General features: G+C 44.2%; 1 protein-coding gene across 37 annotated transcripts in view; it reads left to right on the forward strand.

Moving 5' to 3' along the window:
• The first annotated feature begins 971 nt into the window (after window positions 1-971).
• Window positions 972-22,343, forward strand: part of LOC129526398 (histone-lysine N-methyltransferase 2C-like) — a 73,644-nt gene continuing 52,272 nt past the window's right edge. For 10 of the 37 annotated variants that reach the window (XR_010130450.1, XR_010130451.1, XR_010130454.1 and 7 more), the window contains exons 1-2: window positions 995-1,275; window positions 2,807-2,996. The gene's annotated coding sequence lies outside the window, so the exon portion shown is untranslated. Of the gene's footprint in view, window positions 1,296-2,806; window positions 3,021-9,686; window positions 9,782-16,987; window positions 17,063-22,343 lie in introns of those variants that run through there. The other 27 variants (XR_010130452.1, XR_010130458.1, XR_010130461.1 and 24 more) reach the window with 15 other exon arrangements.

A 22,343-nucleotide genomic window follows, 5' to 3' on the forward strand; every position in this document is an offset into this window, starting at 1 on the left:
CCTCTTTTCCCCCTCCATCTACCCAAACACATTTTACCCACTGTCTTTTCTTTCTACACTTTCTTTTCTGCCTATCGTCTTTTCACAAAACCTTTTCTCTTTCCCGCTTGCCACCCTCTTTACCCTTCTCCCACTGGCCACCCTCTTTCCCCCCTCCATCTACCCAAAAGCTTCTCTCCTCACTGTCTTTTCGCAAAACCTTCTCTCCCTCCTGCTTGCCACTCTCTCTTCCCCCTCCCTCTCTGCACCCTTTTCTCCTCCCACTTGTCACCCTTTTCCCCCCTCCATCTACTCAAAATCTTTTTACCCGCAGTCTTCTTTCCCTTTCTTCTCTCCCCACCATATTTTTGCAAACCTTCTCTCCTTCCTGCTCATCCCCGTTCCCCCCTCACAACCCTCTCTTACCCCCTTCCATCTACCCAAAAACTTTTTCCCCACCATCTTTCTGTGAAACCTTCTGTCCCTCCTGTTCACCACCCTGTTTTTCCCCCTCCATCTACCCCCCAATTTTTTTCCCCAACATCTTTTCCTCACCGTCTTTATGCAATGCCTTCTCTGGCTCACAATCCTTTTTTCCTTTTGACACTAACCACCCTCTTTACCCTTCCATCTATCCCAAAACTATTTTCCCCTTCCTACCTTTCCAGCCACGCTACAGTGTCTGTCGCCACCAACTGCAGGGAGGCCAGCCATGGTGCAGCAGGTTACAGCCTCCAGTCTGTCCTGGTCCTCTAAGCTGGGCTGGGAGCAGCTCGGTGAGCAGACACAGAAAGACCTGGAATAGCCTGACTCTTCTTCAGCACCATTTATGTACTGAAGTTATGCATATGCGGTTCGTGGACTACAAGTTCCAGCATTGGATAAGAGAAAGCCTGGAGGCCTACTCTGATTGGACTTTGTTATCATGTTCTGATTGGATGAAAGAAAGTCTTAGGACAACCAATCAGAGTATGAAAATAAAGTCCAATCAGAGAAGGCCTAGAGATTTTCTCTCACCCAATCAGAACATGTAGTCCAGAAACCATGCGTGTAACTCCATGTACATGCTGAGGAGGCCTCACGCCTGTTTAGGGTCTCCGGTATCTCCCGCTGAGCTGCTCTGTTCCCGGCTTAGAGGACCAGGAGAAGGGGGAGCTGGAGGCTGAAGCCTGTAACACCGTGGCTCATCTTGCTCTGGATGGTGGTGGCAACAGAGATGGCAGCTCGGCTGGAGTGTTAGGAGGGCGGCCTGAGCAGTAGGAGTGGGGCTGGAGCAGTAAGATGGCGGCCGGAGTGGTAAGATGGCGGCCGGAGCGGTAGCGGGGAGGCTGGAGCAGTAAGATGGCAGCCGGAGCGGTAGGAGTGCAGCCTGAGCGGTAGGAGGGTGGCTGGCAGCTGGAGCTGCTCTTGACTGGCTAGAGGTCTAGGAGAAGGTGGGGACTGTGCCCAACGCTGGCGGCTGGAGCCTTGGCCACCGCGGCTCGCCTGGCTGCGGTTGGTGGTGGCGACGGAGGCTGCATCTCTGTTAGAGTAGTAGAAAGGTGGCAGGGTAGGTGCGCTCTCTGCGGCCGCACTGCCCGCTTGCAGGGTGGTGGGGGAGCGGGTTTGGTGTGCTTTTGGAGCTGCACTGCCTGCCACGGGGGGCTGGTGGGTGGCACTATCAGGTGTTGAATTGCTGGCAGTGGGGCAGGTTTGCTGCGCTATCAGAGTCTACACTGCCTAAGGTGGCGGGGGGTTGGAGGCAGGTTGTGTGTGCCGTCGTGCACTGCCAGCGGTGGGTGGTGGGGTGTTAGGGGCATTATTAGCTGCTACACTGGCCAATGCAGGGGGCGGGTTGGGTGAGCTATCGTGAGCTGCAATGTCAGCAACAATGCCAACTGGCAGGCAGTCGGGGGTGCTTTAGGGGAGCTGTGAAATGTTGCATTGTCTGTGGGGGAAAGGAGAAGGTGGGGTCAGGGGGTTTGTTGGGTGCACTACCCCGGGCGTTCACTGCCCGCGACAGTGAACCGCAGTGCCCCGCAGACTGGGGGCGCTATCTGGGGCTATACTGCTTGTGGTCCGGGTGGGGGGCGGGTTTGATGGGGTGCTGTTTGGTGCTGCAACACCCGTGGCGGGGATGGGTTGTGGACACTATCGAGTGTCCACCACGGGTGGTTTGGGGGCGCTATCAGGGTTACACTGCCTGCAGCAGTCTCTGGGTGCATTGTGGGCACAATCCGGGAGCTAAGCTTGTGGTGGAGGGGGCAGGTTAGGGGCGCTATGGGGGGAAGCTGCACTGCTGCTTCCAGTGGCAGGTTGTGGAGGTGGCCACGACAGTGGTGGCCTCTGAGGAAGGGGCCCTTCTCCTCTTCCCGGACTCAAGGCTCTAGAGGGTGAACAACTTCTGCTCGTTTTGGAGCGCGGAGGCTGCACAGAGTTTTTGCGGCAATCCTCTGACCACCGCAGGGCCCTCACACCCACCATGGTTACCCGGCCCTTGCCCTCTTGCTCTGTGTTGTGGGGACCATCTGGGAGCCCCAGGCATGGAGTAGTGGGCACCACGGGGGCTCAGGGTCCTGTGGGTGGAGGAGTCAGGAATGGGAACTGGTACTTGGGTGGGGAGGACTGCCTGGGTCTGAGTTTCTGCTGTTCTTGCTCCCCAAGGAGCTGCGGACACTGTGGTGTCTCCAGTCCCCACCCCAGGTCAGGAGGCCAGCTTGGTCTAGGAGGAGAGGCTGGACTTTGGAGGATGGGTGTGAGTGCCTTCACTGAAACTGGCCCCAGCCACCCAGTGGGCAGCATGACAGGGTGAGGCTCTAACACTGCCACTTTCTGCATCCTATTGTAGGTTTCTCTGGCATTGTCTGCCCAGCTGCTCCAAGCCAGGCTGATGAAGCAGGAGTCCCCTGTGGTGAGCTGGAGGTTGGAGCCTGAAGATGGTACAGCTCTGTGATTCATCTCCTGCGGTTGTGGCGGCCATGGTGATGGAGACGGCAGCTCAACAGGAGCGGTAGGAGGGAACCCGTGGAGGCCAAGTGGTAGGAGCCTTGGAGGGTGTGCAGGTGCATGGAGGGTGACAGCAGCGCTGATTCCTTTGGCGTCGGTGCTAATGGTGGCAGCAGCAGCAAGTCTAGGGGCCAGGAAGGGGAAGTAGGAGAGCTTTGGGGCCCGGCCCGGCCTGGGGTGGGTTAGAAGCTGCTGGTTCTGTACTGCAGGCTTCAGTGACAGTGGTGGAGGTGCAGCCAGGGTAAGGAGGAGTCCTCCCCCTTCTCCTGTGGTCTCTGGTCTCTGGACGGTGCCCTCCTTCTGCTGGCATCTGAGCCAGGTGTGAGTGGCAGCATTGTTTCATTCTTAACAGAATTTAGGGGCTTACTATTTGTGTATCTTTTTGTTTTTGGTTGTGATAACCCTTAAGGGACAAAAGGCTTCTTTGGCTGGGTTTTGGTGTCGTGGGATCCCCCCATGTAAGACACAGGGTGCTTTCCTGGCAAGCTGTGTGTTGGAGGGAGTTCACCAAGGGGAAGAAAGGGAACCTCTCAGGAAGGTGGCTGCTGTGGCAGGTCCCCTGCCTCTTGGCACCCTTTGGGCCACCTAGTTTCCCCTGCGGAAGAGGGGAGGCTTAGACCGGTATCACTTGTATCATCAAAGAGGAATCCTGGCTGGGCCAGTTGATTTGACCTTCCCACTTCTTCAGCCCACCTGCCCATGGTGTCACCTGGGGAAAGTGGAACCTCAGGCCACAGGGGCAGAGGCTTCTCCGGCAGGCTGATTGCTATAGCGGATTCTGTTCTGTCTGCTGCTCAGGAGGGCTTCTATGGCCACCGATCACTGCAACCTCCGCCTCCTGAGATCAAGCGGTTCTCCTGTCTTAGCCTCCCAAGTAGCTGGGATTACAGGTGCGCTACCATGCCCGGCTAATTATTTTTTGTTGTTGTTTGTCTTTTTTTGAGATGAGTCTCGCTTGAGATGAGTCTCGCTCTGTTGCCCAGGCTGGAGTGCAGTGGCGTGATCTCGGCTCACTAAAACTCCGCCTCCTGGGTTCATGCCATTCTCCTGCCTCAGCCTCCCTCCCGAGTAGCTGGGACTACAGGCGCCTGCCACCGTGCCCGGCTAATTTTTTGTATTTTTAATAGAGATGGGGTTTCACCGTGTTAGCTAAGCTGGTCTTGATCTCCTGACCTCATGATCTGCCCACCTCGGCTTCCCAAAGTGCTGGGATTACAGGTGTGAGCCACCGTGCCTGGCCTATGCCTGACTAATTTTTGTATTTTTAGTACAATACTAAAAATGCACGGTTTCACCATGTTGGCCAGGCTGGTCTTGAATTCCTGACCTCAAGTGATCTCCTCTGCCTTGGCCTCCCAGAATGCTTGGATTACAGGCATGAGCCACCATGCCCAGCTCTGATCTCTTATTTTTATTAAAGTTTTGAAATGCCACTCCCTAAAAAGGCTGCATCAATTTGTAATGTCATTAGCAATGTGTGATAGGTCTAGTTTTATCAAACCTTTGTCATGTATAATATACTAAAATCTTTATCTTAACAACTGAAAAAAAGTACTTTAGTTCTAAGTTTTTGCTTACTTGATTAGTAGGACTAACGAATATTTTGAATTTCTTTTTCTTTTTTCTTTGAGACCTGAGTCTCACACTGTTGCCCAGGCTGGAGTGCCGTGGCACGATCTTGGCTTACTGCAACCTTCGTGTCCCAGGTTCAAGCAATTCTCCTGCCTCAGCCTCCCAAGTAGCTGGGATTACAGGCACCCACCACCACACCCAGTTAATTTTTTGTATTTTTAGTAGAAATGGGGTTTCACTATGTTGGCCAGGCTAGTCTCGAGCACCTGATCTCATGATCCACCCGCCTCGGCCTCCCAAAGTGTTGGAATTACAGGCATGAGCCACCACGTCAGCCTTTTTTTGAATTTTATTATTTGTGTTTGTTGTGACTTGTCCAGTCGTGTTTTGTCCATAGTTTATTGGGGTGGGGGCATTCTAACTGTTTCGTATTATTAATTTAAGCTTGTTGTATGACATACTTTAAGACATTTGCTCTAAGAATTTCACCTCATTTCATTGTATAGGTAATTATCTTTTGTGTAGTGAAAAGTCCCATTATTTCTTTTAGTTCCTTTAAGATTTTATTCAATTATTTATAGAAGTAGTAAGATAAATATTTGTAGATTAGGTAAACAAAGCATTAGAATTTTTGTCTTTTAGAAAGTAAAAAACATTTGATTTAATGTCTATTTTTGTTCATTCCCATTTCTTATCTAATTAATAGAACACAGTACTGGGAGGAGGAACAAAAACTTAATCATGATATTGCTGTTTTTCATAATAATCTAGGACTAGTAATTAGTCCTCTCTTTCATCAAGAAAATATCGAAGGCTGGATGCCATCACCTGTAATCCCAGCACTTCAGGAGGCTGAGGCAGGCTGATAGCTTGAGCTCAGGATTTCAAAATCAGTCTGTGCAAAATCGTGAGATCCCGTCTCTACAAAAAAATAAAAAATAAAAAATTAGCTGCATGTGGTATGCACCTGTTGCCCTAGCTGCTCGGGAGACTGAGGAGGGAGGATCACTTGAGCCTAGGAGATTGAGGCTGTAGTGAGCTGTGATCATGCCACTGCACTCTAGCCTGGTGGCAGAGCAAGACCCTGTCTCAAAAAGAAAAAAAAAAAGAAAGAAAGTATTGAGAAGTTAACTTATTTCATTATTTTAATGAAAAATAGTTAAGGCCGGGTGCAGTGGCTCACGCCTGCAATCCCAGCACTTTGGGATGCTGAGGTGGGTGGATCACCTGAGGTCTAGAGTTTGAGATCAGCCTGACCAACATGGCGAAACCTCTTCTCTACTAAAAATACAAAAATGAGCCAGGCATGATGCTGGGCGCCTGTACTCCCAGCTAAAAAAAGACAAAAAATTTTTCCAAATACGGTATTTTTATTAAATCTTATTGAGTAGTTTTCACATTGGCAACTCTTTGTGTTTCTTTCTTTTTTTGAGATGAAGTTTCATGCTTGTTGCACAGGCTGGAGTGTGATGGCACAATCTCGGCTCATGGCACCCTTCGCCTCCCAGGTTCAAACGATACTCCTGCCTCAGCCTCCCGAGTAGCTGGGATTACTTGCATGCGCCACCATGCCCGGCTAATTTTGTATTTTTAGTAGAGATGGGGTTTCTACATATTGGTCAGGCTGGTCTCGAACTCCTGACCTGAGGTGATCTGCCCCCCCCCCACCCTTGGCCTCCCAAAGTGCTGGGATTACAGGTGTGAGCCACCACACCCAGCTTTTTGTGTTTCATATGCATTTTTTTTTTTGAAACAGAGTCTCACTATGTCACCCAGGCTGGAGTGCAGTGGCACCGTATTAGCTCACTGCAACCTCTGCCTCCTGGGTTCAAGCGATTCTCCTGCCTCAGGCTCCTGAGTAGCTGGGATCACAGGCGTGCAACACCACGCCCAGCTAAGTTTTGTATTTTTAGTAGAGACAGGGTTTCACCATGTTTGTCAGGCTGGTCTCGAACTCCTGACCTAGTGGTCTGCCCTCCTTGGCCTCCCAGAGTGCTGGGATTACAGGCATGAGCCATCGCGTCTGGCCTCATACATTTTCTAAATGAGTTTTGTAAAATTTTTTTTTTTTTTTGAGACGGTGTTTTGCTCTTATCACCTAGACTGGAGTGCAGTGGCACGATCTCGGCTCACTGCAACCTCCACCTCCCGGATTCAAGCTATTTTCCTGCCTCAGCCTCTCAAGTAGCTGGGATTACAGGTGCCCGCCACCACACCTGGCTAATTTTTGTATTTTTAGTATAGACGGGGTTTTGCTATGTTGGCTAGGCTGGTCTCGAACTCCTGACCTCAGGTGATCCACCTGCCTCGGCCTCCCAAAGTGCTGGGATTACAGGTGTGAGCCACCATGTCCGGCCAATTTTTGTAACTTTAAAGAGAACAAAAATCCTGAGATGGAAACTTATGTAGAATTTTATTCACAGTTGAAGTTAGTTACATTACAGTGGAAATAAAAACTAGAAAGTTACATTGTATCTTCTAAACATATGTATTTAACATAACTTCACATTTCATTATAGATGGTTCTTTGGAATGACATTTAAAAATTTTGTGGCTGGGCGCAGTGGCTTACACCTGTAATCTTAGCACTTTAGGAGGCTGAGGCGGGTGGATTGCTTGAGCTCAGGAGCTCAACTAGTCTGTGCAGCATGACAAAACCCTGTCTCTACAAAAAATATGTAAATTATCCAGCTATGGTGGCCTGCATTAGTAGTCCCAGCTACTCAGGAGGCTGACGTGGGAAGATGACATGAACCCAGGAGGTCGAGGCTGTAGTGAGGTAAGTTTGCACCACTGCACTCCAGCCTAGACAAAGTGGGACCCTGTCTCCGAAAAAAGAAATTGTTATAATGAAAGAATAGATTTACATTGTTAGTTTTGTTTTGTTTTTTTCTCAGAAGCGTAGAGTTTGTTCTTAGTCTGTCCATCTGTATACAAGCATGAACTGTACAGTCAACTGCCTTGTAGAGAGGGGCTGGTTTTTGGTTATGTCTTAAATCTTAACTCCTTTTAATTATTCTGAATTTTAGTGGGATTCCTGTATCATTGTAGATTTGGAAAGTATTGAGTAGGAGATGATAATCTATAATCAGGATTCTGAGTTGGTAAGATTTTATAGATCTGAAAAAAGTAATTTCTTGACCTTGGCCTCAATAAGAAAGTCAGAACTTGACCCTTATTTACCAGCAGCATCCCCCTCCCCCCACAATATTTAAAGTGTTTAAATCACTTATTTTGAAATTCTTATGTGATCCAAGACCACTGTTCACTTAAGCTAGTTTGTTTATTAAAACAAAAGAAGTAGGCTGCAGTTACGTGTTTCTTTTTTTGTTGTTTGGTGTCAGGAGTAGAATACATTTGGCCAGCTTCATGAGAGGATTGGAAGGTTGGAGAAGGAAAAATAGAATTGTTTATGGAGCCAGGAGAATAATTGTCTGTAATTATAGATGCTTGTTTTGAGGTTTGGAAAAGGTGGTTTAAAAATCTTTTAGGAAAAACCATGATAAACATCTATAAATATGACGAAGAAAAATTGGTTGCAACATTTAAAACAATTTTTTTTGAGAGGGAGTCTTGCTCTGTCACCCAGGCTGGAGTGCAGTGGCAGGATCTCAGCTCACTGCAACCTCCGCCTCCTGGGTTCAAGCCATTCTCTTGCCTTAGCCTCCTGAGTAGCTGGGATTACAGGTTCCCGCCACGATGCCCGGCTAATTTTTGGATTTTTAGTAGAGATCGGGTTTCACCGTGTTGGCCAGACTGGTCTCAAACTCTTGCCTCAAGTGATCAGCCTGCCTTGGCCTCCCAAACTGCTGGGATTACAGGCATGAGCCACCGCTCTTGGCCAGGTTGCAACATCTTCATTAGACTTGTTTAAATGAAAATTTTCCTTTGTTAAATGGAAGAAAATAAGCTCTGTTTGGGAGAGTGAGGCCCAAGTAGGACATCCTTGATACACATTGAAGATCTGTTTATTTATTTAAATTTTTTGCTCTGCAAAATTGACCAGAGTATGAAGATCATTTTAGTTGGTTAATATTTAAGTTTTGACTTCCTGGCCAGAGATAGTAGATTGGAAAGGACTTAGAGATTTACTGAGGGAGTTAACCCAAGATTTTAACATTGTGATGCAAAATGGTGTTAAAGCGCGTTTGTTTCCCTTTTATTATTTAAAGAAATCCTAGATTTCTTTAAATAATACAAAGTAATTAAATGGACCTGTTGGGTTACTTGAAATTAAGCAGTAGACAGGGGAAGTTCTTGTAAGTGGTTACTAAAGCGTTAATCTTAGAGGCGTTCTCCACTGGCTGTCTGTAGCAGCGTCCCTGATCTGGGCTTTGGAGAAATCCATCCCACCTTTTTTAGGTGCCTGCTTTACGTCGGATCTACTTTCTCTACTCGTGCCTTTTCTTCCACCTTCTTCCCCCTCCTCTTTCTCATAGATGGTGTGGAGGTGGGAGAGAGGGAGGGAGAGGGAGATCAATTGACTGATTGTGTGTTGAGGGGATGGGGGGTCGGAGATTCTCAGGGCCATAAAAGTTGCACGAAATAAAATGCTCTTTTTTTTTTCTTGTGTGGGCCCTGCCATGAGATCAGGTTGTCAGGACTTGATTGGGAGCCACGGATCCCACCCTACTGAAAACATTGTTGCAGGATGGGATGGGATGAAGCTGGAAGTCTTATCAAGTGGTATTATATCTGGCACAACAAATGGCCAGAACCCCAAAATACCCTAAGGATAAAAAGTTTTTGTTTCTTTTCATAGGATATTTTTGTATCTGGTTTGGAAGGATGACTTGAGTTGGATTGTACCGTTAAAGACAAAATGAACGATTGTATTTATTATGTATTTAACCTTATTAAAGCATTAAGTATGATAGCACTAGTTATAGAGAATTGTGTGTGTATGCACACACATACACATATATATACATATACACACATATACATATATACACACACCATATACGTATATATTTTTTGAGACTTGTCTCACTCTGTCATCCAGGCTGAAGTGCAGGAGTGAGATCTTGGCTCACTGCAGCTTCGACCTTCCGACCCCAGTGATCCTTCCACCTCATTCTCCCAAGTAGCTGGGGCGGTGGGGATGTGCCATCACCACCAGCTAAATTTTTATATTTTATTTTTTGTAGAGACGGCATCTCTCGATGTTGCCCAGGCGGATCTCGAGCTCCTGGGTTCAAGTGATCAACCCACCTCAACCTCCCAAAATGCTGGGATTATAGGCGTGAGTCACTGGGCCCGGCTGAGATGTATATATTATATATACATCTCATATACATATACATATATACATAATCTCATACATAAAAATTATACATAATATATATAATATTTATAATATAATATATGTAATATATATAAATTAAAAAATTTAAAAAATTTTTATTTTATTTGAGATGGAGTCTTGTTCTGTCGCCCAGGCTGGAGTGCAGTGGCGCTGTCTCGGCTCATTGCAGCCTCCACCTCTCAGGTTCAAGTGATTCTCCTGCCTCAGCCTCCCAAGTAGCTGGGATTACAGAGGTGTACCTCCACGCCTGGCTAATTTTTTTTTTTTTTTTTGAGACGGAGTCTTCCTCTGTCGCCCAAGCTGGAGTGTCAGGGCGCAATCTCGACTCAGTGCAAGCTCCGCCTCCTGGGTTCACGCCATTCTTCTGCCTCAGCCTCCCGAGTAGCTGGGATTACAGGTGCCAGCCACTATGCCAGGCTAAATTTTTTGTGTTTTTAGTAGAGACGGGGTTTCACCATGTTGGTCAGGCTGGTCTTGAATTGCTGATCTCATGATCTGTCTGCCTTGACCTCCCAAAGTGCTAGGATTACAGGCATGAGCCACCGTGCCCAGCCTATATTTTTAATAATGAAATCAGAACTAGGTTTGTAAACAGGGAAAGAACAAATAATCATAAAAGTTTTATGTTCTGGATTTGGAAGTTGGTTGATTTAAGAGTAATGAGAATAAATAATATCCCCTCCCCCTTTAGTTCTCAAGGTTTTCCACTTAGTTTAAGTAGTTTTATTAGCTATAATAGAGTAACTCAGCATTTTGAAATATTTGTATAATTTGAAAAGTCTCTGAAAGAACACTGATTCAGGTATAGCATTGCAAGTTTGAGGGGTTTCAACAGATTTCTTCATGTGTGTTTAATTCCATGATGGCTTAAAAAAAAACCCCAAGAAATAAAACCTCTGGTCACTTAACCAGCATTTTATTTTATTTATTTTTATTTTATTTTATTTTATTTTTTGAGACGGAGTCTTGCTCTGTCACCCAGGCTGGAGTGCAGTGGCGGGATTTCAGCTCATTGCAAGCTCTGCCTCCTGGGTTCAAGCAATTCTCCTGCCTCAGCCTCCCAAGAAGCTGGGACTACAGGTGCCTGCCACCGCACCTGGCTAATTTTTTTTTTTTTTTGTATTTTTAGTAGAGATGGCGTTTCACTGTGTGGTAGCCAGGATGGTCTCGATCTCATGACCTCCTGATCCGCCTGCTTTGGCCTCCCAAAATGCTGGGATTACAGGCGTGAGCCACTGCGCCTGGCCCACTTAACCAGCATTTTAACATATTCTGAAAATCTGATTGCCAGAATTTAATGACATTAGAAGAAATTTTTTAAAAAGCTCATAACTATTACGTAGCAAGTATGTTTTCAAAGAACTTGTTTTAAGGTGGGTCTTGGTGGCTCACACCTCTAATCCCAGCACTTTGGGAGGCTGAGGCAGGTGGATCACTCAAGGTAAGGAATTCAAGACCAGCCTGGACAACATAGACCCTGTCCCTACAAAAAATACAAAAATTAGCCAGGTGTGATGGCACATTCTTGTGTGATCCCAGCTAATTGGGAGGCTGAGGTGGAAGGATCAGGTTGAGCTCTGGAGGTCAAGACTGCAGTGAGTTGAGATGGTGCCGCTGCACTTAAGCCTGGGTAACAGAGAGAGACTCTGTCTCAAAAAAAAAAAAGAAACCCACCCAGTTTGATGAATTAGATACATATTAAGTGAAACTATTTTTCAGATAGTGTAGAATTAACTTCATTATGTTCACAATTAAATTCATATTAGACTGTTACCTATTCTAAGATATTTGATATTAACCCTCAAGGGACACTGGCTACATTTTTTTTTTTTTTTAACAAAACCTTGTAGTTTATGTCAGTGGTCTCCAAACTTTTTGGCACCAGAGACTAGTTTTGTGGAAGACAGTTTTTTTCCACAGACACCAGGGGGAGCAGGGAGGGGATGGTTTTGGGGTGAAACTCTTCTACCTTAGATCATCAGGCATTAGTTAGACTAGTTAGATTCTCATAAGAAGCACGCAGCCTAGGTCCCTTGCTTGTGCAGTTCGCAATAGGGTTTGTGCTTCTATGAGAATCTAATGCCGCTGTTGATCTAGAGGAGGCCGAGCTCAGGTTAATGCTGGCTTGCCTGCCGCTCACCTGCTGTGAGGCCTGGTTCCCAACAGGCTACCAACTGGTATTGGTCTGCAGCTAGAGGTGGGGGGAACCCTGAGTATGGTAAACTATCTTCTAGAATAATTTTTTTAAATATATTGAAGCAATAGTGCCTAGTTTATAAGTAGACATATGTATAGTATAAACTATATAGTTTATATTCAGAGTACAAAATCCACCATGGCCACTATTTTTTTTTTTCTTTTTTTGAGATGGAGTCTCACTCTGTCACCCAGGCTGGAGTGCAGTGGCACGATTTTGGCTCACTGCAACCTCTGCCTCCCTGGATTCAGTGATTTTCATGCCTCAGCCTCCCAAGTGGCTGGGATTACAGGCACATGTCACCAAACCCAGTTAATTTTTGTATTTTTAGTAGAAATGGGGTTTCACCATATTGGCCAGGCTGGTCTCGAACTCCTGACCTTGTGATCCGCCGGCCTCGGCCTCCCAGAGTGTTGGGATTACAGGCGTGAGCCACCCCACCCGGCCACCTTGGCCACTATTACAAAAGTAAAGCTAAATAATAGTGAAGTATATGTTCCATGTTTTGTAAGGACTGTTGATTTGGAAACAGTGTATTCTAACGATAAATTTTAAATGTAACTAATAGTATATGTTTCTGAATAAATAGGTGCTACTTCTAATATAAAGTGTCATATTTGTTTTAAAATCATTGCTCAAGTTGTATAGTTGTTTTGGGCACATATTTTCAACTTCTAGACCAATACAAAATGTAAAATAAGTAAAAGACGTGATATAGTTGTATCCTTTCTAAACACTGACCTATTTTTTTTTCCTTTGCTACCTTTCTTTTTTGAGACAGAGTCTCGCTCTGTTGCCCAGGCTAGAGTGCAGTGGTGCGATGTTGGCTCACTGCAGCCTTCGCCTCTCGGGTTCAAGTGAGTCTCTGGCCTCAGCCTCCCAAGTAGCTGGGATTACAGGCATGTGTCACCATGCCTGGTTAAGTTTTTGTATTTTTAGTAGAGACGGGTTTTATCATGTTGGCCAGGCTGGTTTCGAACTCCTGACCTCAAGTGATCTGCCTGTCTTGGCCTCCCAAAGTGATAGGATTACAGGCATGAGCCACCACACCCGGCCCCTTTGCTACATTTTAATGATAATGAAAATGTAATCCAAGTGTCAGATTATTCAATAGCTTCCTGTCTTTTGGTTTGTGGGAAGTTTGATACATCATTTTTTAATGTTTCTTAGCCCTTTGTTATATTTCATGGATAGTGGGGAAGTGAGTCTGTGACTTGATTGAAATATATTGTACAATGCATTCATCTGCATCATAGGCACTTGGCTTTTAATGGTGAAGTGGAAGCTAAACTTCTCCTTAGAAACAATTGCACTGATTTATTTAACTGATATTGATGACGCTCCATAAAGATAAAAATGTCATTGCATGGAGGCTTACTTGTGATGTAATTTGTATTTTGGAGAAGTAAATCATAGTATGATTTTAGATGTTTTATTAACATCTAAAATGTTTCAGTTTCTAGAGTAGAATATTGTTAAACAAAATGGTAAACACTGTAAACCATAATACTACAGCAGTCCCCTTCAGCTGTCTTCTCCTTCCCAAGAAGAAACCATTACCACCACTACCTCTTCTCCCTCCAAAACAGAAACCATTACCACCTCCACCTCTAACAACAGAAAAAAAAAAATGCCAAAAAATAAAAAAAACCTTTTTTGACCCCACACTGTGGCTCACACCTGTAATCCCAGCACTTTGGAAGGCCAAGGCAGGATCCTCTTGAGACCAGGAGTTCGAGCCCAGCCTGGGCAACATCAGGAGACCTCATCTCTACTAAGAAAAAAATGGCTGTGTGTTGTGATACACCTATAGTCCCAGTTATTTGGGAGGCTGAGGCAGAAGGATCACTTGAGCCTAGGAGTTCAAGGCTGCAGTGAGCCATGATTGTACTACTGCACTCCAGCCTGGGCGGCAGAGGAAGACTCTGTCTCAAAAAACAAACAAGAACACCTTTTTAATCTGTTAACTCACGGTTTGTTTAAGATTTTCTTTTGGCCATTTTTGATGCCTTTTTTTTGAGACAGATTCTCACTCTGTCTCCCAGGCGGGAGTGCAATGGTGTGATCATGGCTCATTGCACCCTGGACTTCCCAGAATCAGATGATTCTCCTGCCTCAGCCTCCCAAGTAGCTGGGACTGCAGGCACACACCACCATGTCCAGCTAATTTTTGTATTTTTTGTAGAGACTGGGTTTTGCCATGTTGCCCAGAATGGTCTTGAACTCCTGGGCTCAAGTGATCCACCCACCTTGGCCTGTCAGAGTGCTGGGATTATAGGCATATGCCAGCTGCACCCAGCCCATTTTTGATATCTCAAATCTTTCATCATAGTTTAGTCAGCCATATTTTTCCTAGACTTTTTTTTAAAACTATTTTGTCTTGCTATCAAGCTATTACTCTGTAGTTTTACATACATTCTTTATTTTAACTAAACTGTTATGAGCAATAATTTGTGATAACTTTTTTTTTTTTTGAGACAGAGTTTTGCTTTTGTTGCCCAGGTTGGAGTGCAATGGCGCATGTGATCTTGGCTCACTGCAACTTCCGCCTCCCAGGTTCAAGCGATTCTCCTCCTTCAGCCTCCTGAGTAGCTAGAATTACAGCCATGTGCCACCATGCCTAGCTAATTTTTTATTTTTAGTAGAGACAAGGTTTCTCCAAGTTGCTCAGGCTGGTCTCAAACTCCCAACCTTGGGTGATCTGCCCACCTCGGCCTCCCAAAGTGCTGGGATTACAGGCATGAGCCACCACGCCCCGCCAATTTGTGATAACCTTTTAATCTTTTTGTATCGTGTATTTAAACTTTTAAGTTCTTTTCCCTGTCAATTTCTGACAGATTAAACAATAATAATCTTTATATTACTTAAAAGCTTCTTCTAAAAGGTACAAAGGAAAAAATGGAATGAAAAGTGAACTAGGCAGAGTGTAATGGCTCCTGCCTGTAATCCCAGCACTTTGGGAGGCCAAGGTGGGCAGATCACATGGGACCAGGAGTTTGAGACCAGTCCGGCTAACATGGTGAAACCCCATCTCTACTAACAGTACAAAAATTAGCCAGGTGTGGTGGTGCATGTCTATAATCCCAGCTACCTGGGAGGCTGAGGCATGAGAATCACTTGACCCTAGAAGGTGGAGGTTGCAGTGAGCAGAGATTGAGCCACTACTCCAGCCTGGGCAGAAATTAAAAAAAAAAAAGTGAAGTTGAACTAAATTAGGTCTGGTGAGTTTGAAATGATGGTTGTACATACCTCTAAGATCAGCAAAACCTAAATCAATCTAGAGAACAGGTGTTAAAGATACATTTTTGGTGGGTCATGGTGCCTCATGCCTGTAATCCCTGCACTTTGGAAGGCCGAGGCGGGTGGCTTGCTTGAGCTCAGGAGTTTGAGACCAGCTGGGCAACATGAAGAAACCCCGTTTCTACAGAAAATACAAAAATTAGCCAGGCACGGTGCAACATGCTTGTGGTCCCAACTCCTCAGAAGGCTGAGGTGGGAGGATTGCTTGAGCCCGGGAGGCAGAGGTTGCAGTGAGCTGAGATCGTGCCACTGTACTCCAAACTGGGCAACAGAGGGAGACCCTATCTCAAAAAACAAAACAAAACAAAACAAAAAAAAAACAAAAAAGATTTTCATACTCTGGTAAAGTAAGTATTAAAATTAGGAAACTACGGATGAATTGGATGTTTTGGTCTGGTCGAAGTACTGTGCATTAAATTTTTGGTTACACTTTACTTTGATAAGCAGTGACGGTCCAGTAATTTTGATGATAGTCTATATATCATGTAACTTGACTTATTTAGTTGTCTACAAATATCTTTTTTTTTTTTTTTGAGACCTGAGTCTTGCTCTGTTGCCCAGGCTGGAGTACAGTGCTGCGATCCTGGCTCACTGCAACCTCTGCCTCCCGGGTTCAGGAGATTTTCCTGCCTGCACCTTCTGAGTAGCTGGATTAGAGATGTGCACCACCACGCCTGGCTAATTTTTGTATTTTTAGTAGAGACAGGGTTTCAGCATGTTGACCAGGCTGGTCTGGAACTCCTGACCTCAGAAGATCTGCCCACCTCGGCCTCCCAAAGTGTTGTGATTACAGGTGTGAGCCACCGCGCCTGGCCTACAGATACCTTTTAAGGTGGTTCTAAAGCCTCAGAAATTATTTATCCTGAAGAGGAAGGTTAAACTAAAGTTTTATTCATTGCATTATGGGGGAAAGTTTAGGCAGAGTATCTTACGGTTTTGTTTTTCATTAGAAGATCAGTATTCTTTCAGATTTTAAGTCCATTTAAAAACTTCAAATAGTAATATATGTACGTGGTTGAAAAAAGTCTAATAGCCCAGAATGCTTATAATAAGGATCAAGAATTCTGTTTCACTCCTTAGTGCCACTCTCCAAACAACTTTTCTGTATCAATTTAAGGGCTACAGGTGCAGTTTTGTTACATGAATACATTGCATAGAGCTGCAGTTTGGGCTTTTAGTGCATCCATCATCCAAATAATGTACGTGTACCCATTCAGTAATTTCTTGTTACCCTCCTCCCAGCCTCCCAACCTTCTGAGTCTCCAGTGTCGTTATTCCACACTGTGCCCACATGTACACATTATTTTGCTTCAACTTATAAGTGAGAACATGGCCTCCAGGTCCATGTTGCTACAAAAGACATGATTTCATTCTTCCTTTATGGCTGAATAGTATTCATGTGTGTGTGTGTGTGTGTGTGTGTGTGTGTGTGTGTGTATGTGTCCCAATTTTTCTTTATCCAGTCATCTGTTGATGGGTATGGAGATTGACTCCCTATCTTTGCTATTGTGAGTGTTGCTGTGATAAAGGTACGAGTGCAGTTATCTTTTTGATATAATGATTTATTTTCCTTTGGGTGGATACCCAATAGTGGGATTGCTGGATTGAATAGCAGTTTTATTTTTTATCATTTTTACTTTTTTCAGATGGAGTTTCGCTCTTGTTGCCCAGGTTGGAGTGCAATGACATGATGTCGGCTCAGTGCAACCTCTGCCCACCAGGTTCAAGTGATTCTCCTACCTCAGCCTCCCAAGTAGCTGGGATTACAGGCACATGGCACCACGCCCAGCAAATTTTTGTATTTTTAGTAGAGACAAGGTTTTACCATGTTGGCCAGGCTGGTCTTGAACTCCTGACCTCAGGTGATCCACCTGCCTTGGCCTCCCAAAGTGCTGGGCTTACAGGCGTGAGTCACCGTGCCCGGCCAGTAGTTTTATTTTTTAGTCATTTGAGAACTCTTTATATGGTTTTCCATACAGGTGGTACTAATTTACATTCCCGCCCACAGTGTGTAAGTGTTCCCTATTGTCTGCATCTTCCCCAACGTCTGTTATTATTATTGTTTCTTTAATAGTGGCCATTCTGATTGGTGTAAGATGATATGTCATTGTGGTTTTTATTTGCATTTCCTCGACGATTAGTGATGAGCAATTTTTTCACATACCTGTTGACTGTTTGTATGTCTTCTTTTGAGAAATGTCTATTAATGTCCTTTGCTAACTTTAAAATTCTTAAAATTTTTTTATTTAAATTTTTTCTTAAGACCAGTTAAGTGCAGTAGTGAAAGGGGAGTAAAGAGTATAGAACAAGGAGTTTGATTGGTAACTGACTGTGAACCATCAATTGGGATAACTCACTACCAGTTATCAGTAGTGAGGTATTCAGAACAGCCCTTTGCTTGCTTTTTGTTGGGATTATTTGAGTTCCTTGTAAATTCTGGATGTTAGTACCCTGTCAGATACATAGTTTGAAACTATTTTCTCCTATTCTGTAGGCCATTTGTTCAGTCTGCTGATTCTTTCTTTTGCTACGTAGAAGCTTTTTAGCTTAATTAAGTCTCATTTGTCTGTTTTTGTTTTTGTTTTTTTGCTTGTGCTTTTGAGGTCTTAGTCATGAATTCTTTCAATTCATGAATTCTTAGTCATGAATTGTATAGATCAGTGTCCAGAAGAATTTTTCCTAGGTTTTCTTCTAATGGTTTTTGTAGTTTCAGGTCTTTGGATTAAGTCTTTAATCCTTCTTGAGTTGATTTTTGTATATGGTGAAAGATAGGGGTCCAATTTCCAAAGGAAACTTCCAATTATTTCTTCCTGTGGTATTGTTGTGACTATATAGTATACGTATGTTATGATTTATGATTTATGATTGATTTCTGCTCTGATAAAGGAGGATTTGGCTTCTTTACATCTACTTCTCCAATAGATTTTTTAAAAATCACTTTGAATTTCTTTGCTAGTTATCTTTGCAGTTTATATCAGAACTTTCCTTCATGTTATGTAGACTGTCGATCTTGATTTACCAATCAGTAACTTTTTTTTTTTTTTGAGACGGAGTTTCGCTTTTGTTGCCCAGGCTGGAGTGCAATGGCGTGATCTCGGCTTTCTGCAACCTCTGCCTCCTGGGTTCAAGTGATTCTTCTGTCTCAGCCTCCCGAGTAGCTAGGATTACAGGCAGGTGCCACCATGCCCGGCTAATTTTGTATTTTTAGTAGAGATGAGGTTTTACCGTGTTGGTCAGGCTGGTCTTGAACTCCCAACCTCAGGCGATCCACCTGCCTCAGCCTCCCGGAGTGCTGGGATTATAGGTGTGAGTCACCACGCCCGGCTGCAACTCTTCTTTTTACCTTTCCTTTTCCCTTTATGTGCTTACATCTGTCATTTCTAACATTGACATTGTCAAGGTTGAGAACAGTTATGCACTGTATTGTACTCCTTACTGCTTTGTTTGTTTATTTATTTATTTTTTTGAGACAGTCTTGCTCTGTTGCCCAGGCTTGAGTGCAGTGGTGCGATCTTGGTTCACTGCAACCTCCGCTTCCTAGGTTCAAGCTATTCTCCTACCTCAGCCTTCCAAGTAGCTGGGACTACACGTGCGTACCACCATGCTTGGCAAATTTTTGTATTTTTAGTAGAGATGGGGCTTCTCCATGTTGGCCAGGCTGGTCTTTAACTCCTGACCTCAACTGATCCACTTGCCTTGGCCTCTCAAAGTGCTGGGATTACAGGTATGAGCCACTGCACCTGGCCTGTATGACTTTATTTTAATACTGGAAAGTTAATGGGCTGGACGTGGTGGCTCACACCTGTAATCCCGGCACTTTGGGAGGCTGAAGCGGGCTGATCACCTGAGGTCGGGAGGCCGAGACCAGTCTGGCCAACACGGTGAAACCCCTTCTGTACTAAAAATACAAAAATTCGTGGTGGCGTATGCCTGTTATCCCAGTTACTTGGGAGGCTGAGGCAGGGAGAATTGCTTGAACCCAGGAGGTGGAGGTTGCAGTGAGCCGAGATGGTGCCATTGCCCTCCAGCCTGGGTGACAGAGGCAGACTCTCTCTCAAAAACAAAACAAAACAAAACTTAAAAATGGTTAGGCACTGTGGCTCATGCCTATGATTCCAGTACTTTGGGAGGCCAAGACAGGAGGATCACTTGAGCACAGGAGTTCGAGACCAGTCTGCTGGGCAACATAGTGAGACACTGTCTCTAACTGGGGGGAGAAAAAAAAAGCCAGGTGTGCGGCCATGTGCCTATAGTCCCAGATACTCGGGAGGCAAGATGGGAGGATTACTCGAGCCCAAAAGGTCGAGATTGCAGTGAGCCGTGGTTGCGCCACTGCACTCCAGCCAGTGCAACAGAGCAAGACCCTGTCTCAACAAACAAAAACCCTTAAAATTTTTTTAATGCTACTAATGTAGTGAGTCATATTAAGTGGGATTATACATGTACCAAACTTATTTTTTCTTGAGTGACATTATTTCATGGTTATTTTAATTTGCATGCCTTATGATTGAGTTAAATTGATTATATTTGTCACATTTTTTTTGCAAACTGCCTACCAGTACCCTATTTTGGGTACTTTGCAGCTTCAAATAACAAAAATTTTAATTAAAAATGGCTTAAACTATAAATAAAATTTACTTCACATGACTAGAAGTCCAGGTGTAATTCAGTGGCTCAATTAAATTGTCACAGACCTAGATGGTTTTCATTTTCCTGCTGTTTTATACTCAGCTTGTTGTTGATAGTTGCTAAATTAATTCACTTAAATAATCATTTAGCACCTAAAATGTATTAGGCAATATTCTATAAGCACAGGAAATACAGCAGTGAGCAAAACAAAGTTCATTGTCTTCCTTCACGGAGCTTATATTTTAGTGGGGATAAGGGAGAAGACAGTCAAACAAATAGGTAGAATTTATAGATTGTCAGAAGACGTTAAGTTTTATGGAAAAAAATAAAGCCATGGAAGGGACGGGAAGGGCTGGGTTGGATTATTTTAAGTGGGGCCATCAGAGAAGGCCTCAGTGAGCTGATGTTTGAATAGAATCTTAAAGGAAATAAGAATGCAAAGGCAGACGTTTGGGGAAAGAGTACTGCTGATGCAGGGAACAGTGAGTGCAAAAGCCCCGAGGCAGGAATGTGCTTAGCATGTTCAAAGAACTGAAAGGGCCAGTGTGGCAGGAGCTGAGTTATGGAGAAAACATCATAAGAGAAGTAGCGTGGGGAGTCAGATTGTGCAGGGCCTTGTAGACCATTGTGAGATCTTTTGACTTTTACTCTGGATTAGATGAGAGTCCTTTGGGGGCTTTTGATTGGAGGACTGGCTTTATCTGACCAAGACTCTCAAACTCTCATGCTGGCTGCTGTGTTGAGACTAGAATGAAGGAGATCAAGGAAGAAGCAGGCATGTTAGTTAAGATAATATTAGCAGGGTGACAGATGATTTGAAGCATGATAGGCATCAGAGAAATGTTGAAGTAATTCTGCATATGTTGAGGCAGAGCCGAAAAGATTTGTTGAGGGATGTGGCATGTGAGAAAAAGAGGATTCGTAGTTCACACCAGGTTCAATGACCAGTAAAGATGAAGTATATTTGTTCATGCACATCTTTTTTATTTGGAATTAAAAACCTTTACTGGAAGCCCTTAGCAGATTATTTTTTTCTTTTTTTGAGACGGAGTTTTGCTTCTTGTTGCCCAGGCTGGAGTGCAATGGCACGATCTCGGCTCACTGCACCGCATCCTCTGCCTCCTGGGTTCAAGTGATTCTCCTGCCTCAACCTCCCGAGTAGCTGGGATTATAGGCGTGCACCACCATGCCCGGCTAATTTTGTGTTTTTAGTAGAGACAGGGTTTCTCCGTATTGGAACAGGCAGGTGATCTGCCTGCTTCAGCCTCCCAAAGTGTTGGGATTACAGGCATGAGCCACTGTGCTCGGCCAACAGATTTTTTTCTTAAATCCCATCAACCGTGACTGGTATCCATCCATGTCCTAGGTACAAGTGAGGGTGAGAGAGCAAGGATGTTCCTTTCAGCCATGATAATGGGAGGTGAACTCTGTAAGGAACAGGTTGTGAGTGGGGAGTGGCTACTGGTTAGTTAACTAATAGTCTATTTGTCATTGCCCATTTTTCTGTTAAGTTGATCATCCTTTTTAAATGATTTGTAAATAATTTTTGCATGCTAAGAAAATAAGTATTTGTTATATAATTCTAGATACTAAATATTTTGAAGCTGTAAATGAGGTTTTAAACTTTGAGATCAGTTTTCTAATTTTGAAATAAAGTGAATCTCCATTGAAATTTACAAGTAGGGGCTGGTGATTGCAGAGTCCAATGCATAATTTATAGTTTTTCCTATTCTGAGTGCTGTTGTGATTTTAACCTGAATGCCAGGTAGTCATCTTTATAAAACTATCATGTGTGAGTTATAGAGGTAGCATTGGGGTGGTGGAAAAAAAACACCCTGTGCCTCTATATGTGCAGTTTTGCCAGAGGCAATTTTTATTTTTATTTATATTTATGTATTTATTTATTTATTTATTTATTTTTTGAGGTAGGATCTCACTCTGTCACCCAGGCTGGAGTGCAGTGATGCAATCATGGCTCCTTGCAGCCTCAACCTCCCTGGCTCAAGTGATCCTCCCTCTACTCAGCCTCCACAGTAGCTGGGACTATAAGTGCATACCACCACACCCGGCTAATGTTTAAATTTTTAGTAGAGACAAGATATCACTATGTTGCCCTTTCTTCCTTCACCAAAAAAAGCTGATAAACTGGCTTATTATATAACAAGGAATTCTCATTTTATTCTATTTATATTGTATTATTATTTTTAATTTCAGTGATGCAAAGCAGTGTTTTTTGGAGGTTTTGGGTGTGAGCTTTCTCATCAGACACTGAAGAGTTTTTGAGCCTTAACTCCATTGCTTAATTAGCTGTGTGACCCATACCACTTCATTGTACAGCTCCGTTCTTGTGCTGGGGAGGGCATTCACACAAAA

The sequence above is a fragment of the Gorilla gorilla genome, chromosome 14, assembly GCF_029281585.2.
Source record: "Gorilla gorilla gorilla isolate KB3781 chromosome 14, NHGRI_mGorGor1-v2.1_pri, whole genome shotgun sequence".
NCBI lineage: Eukaryota > Metazoa > Chordata > Mammalia > Primates > Hominidae > Gorilla > Gorilla gorilla.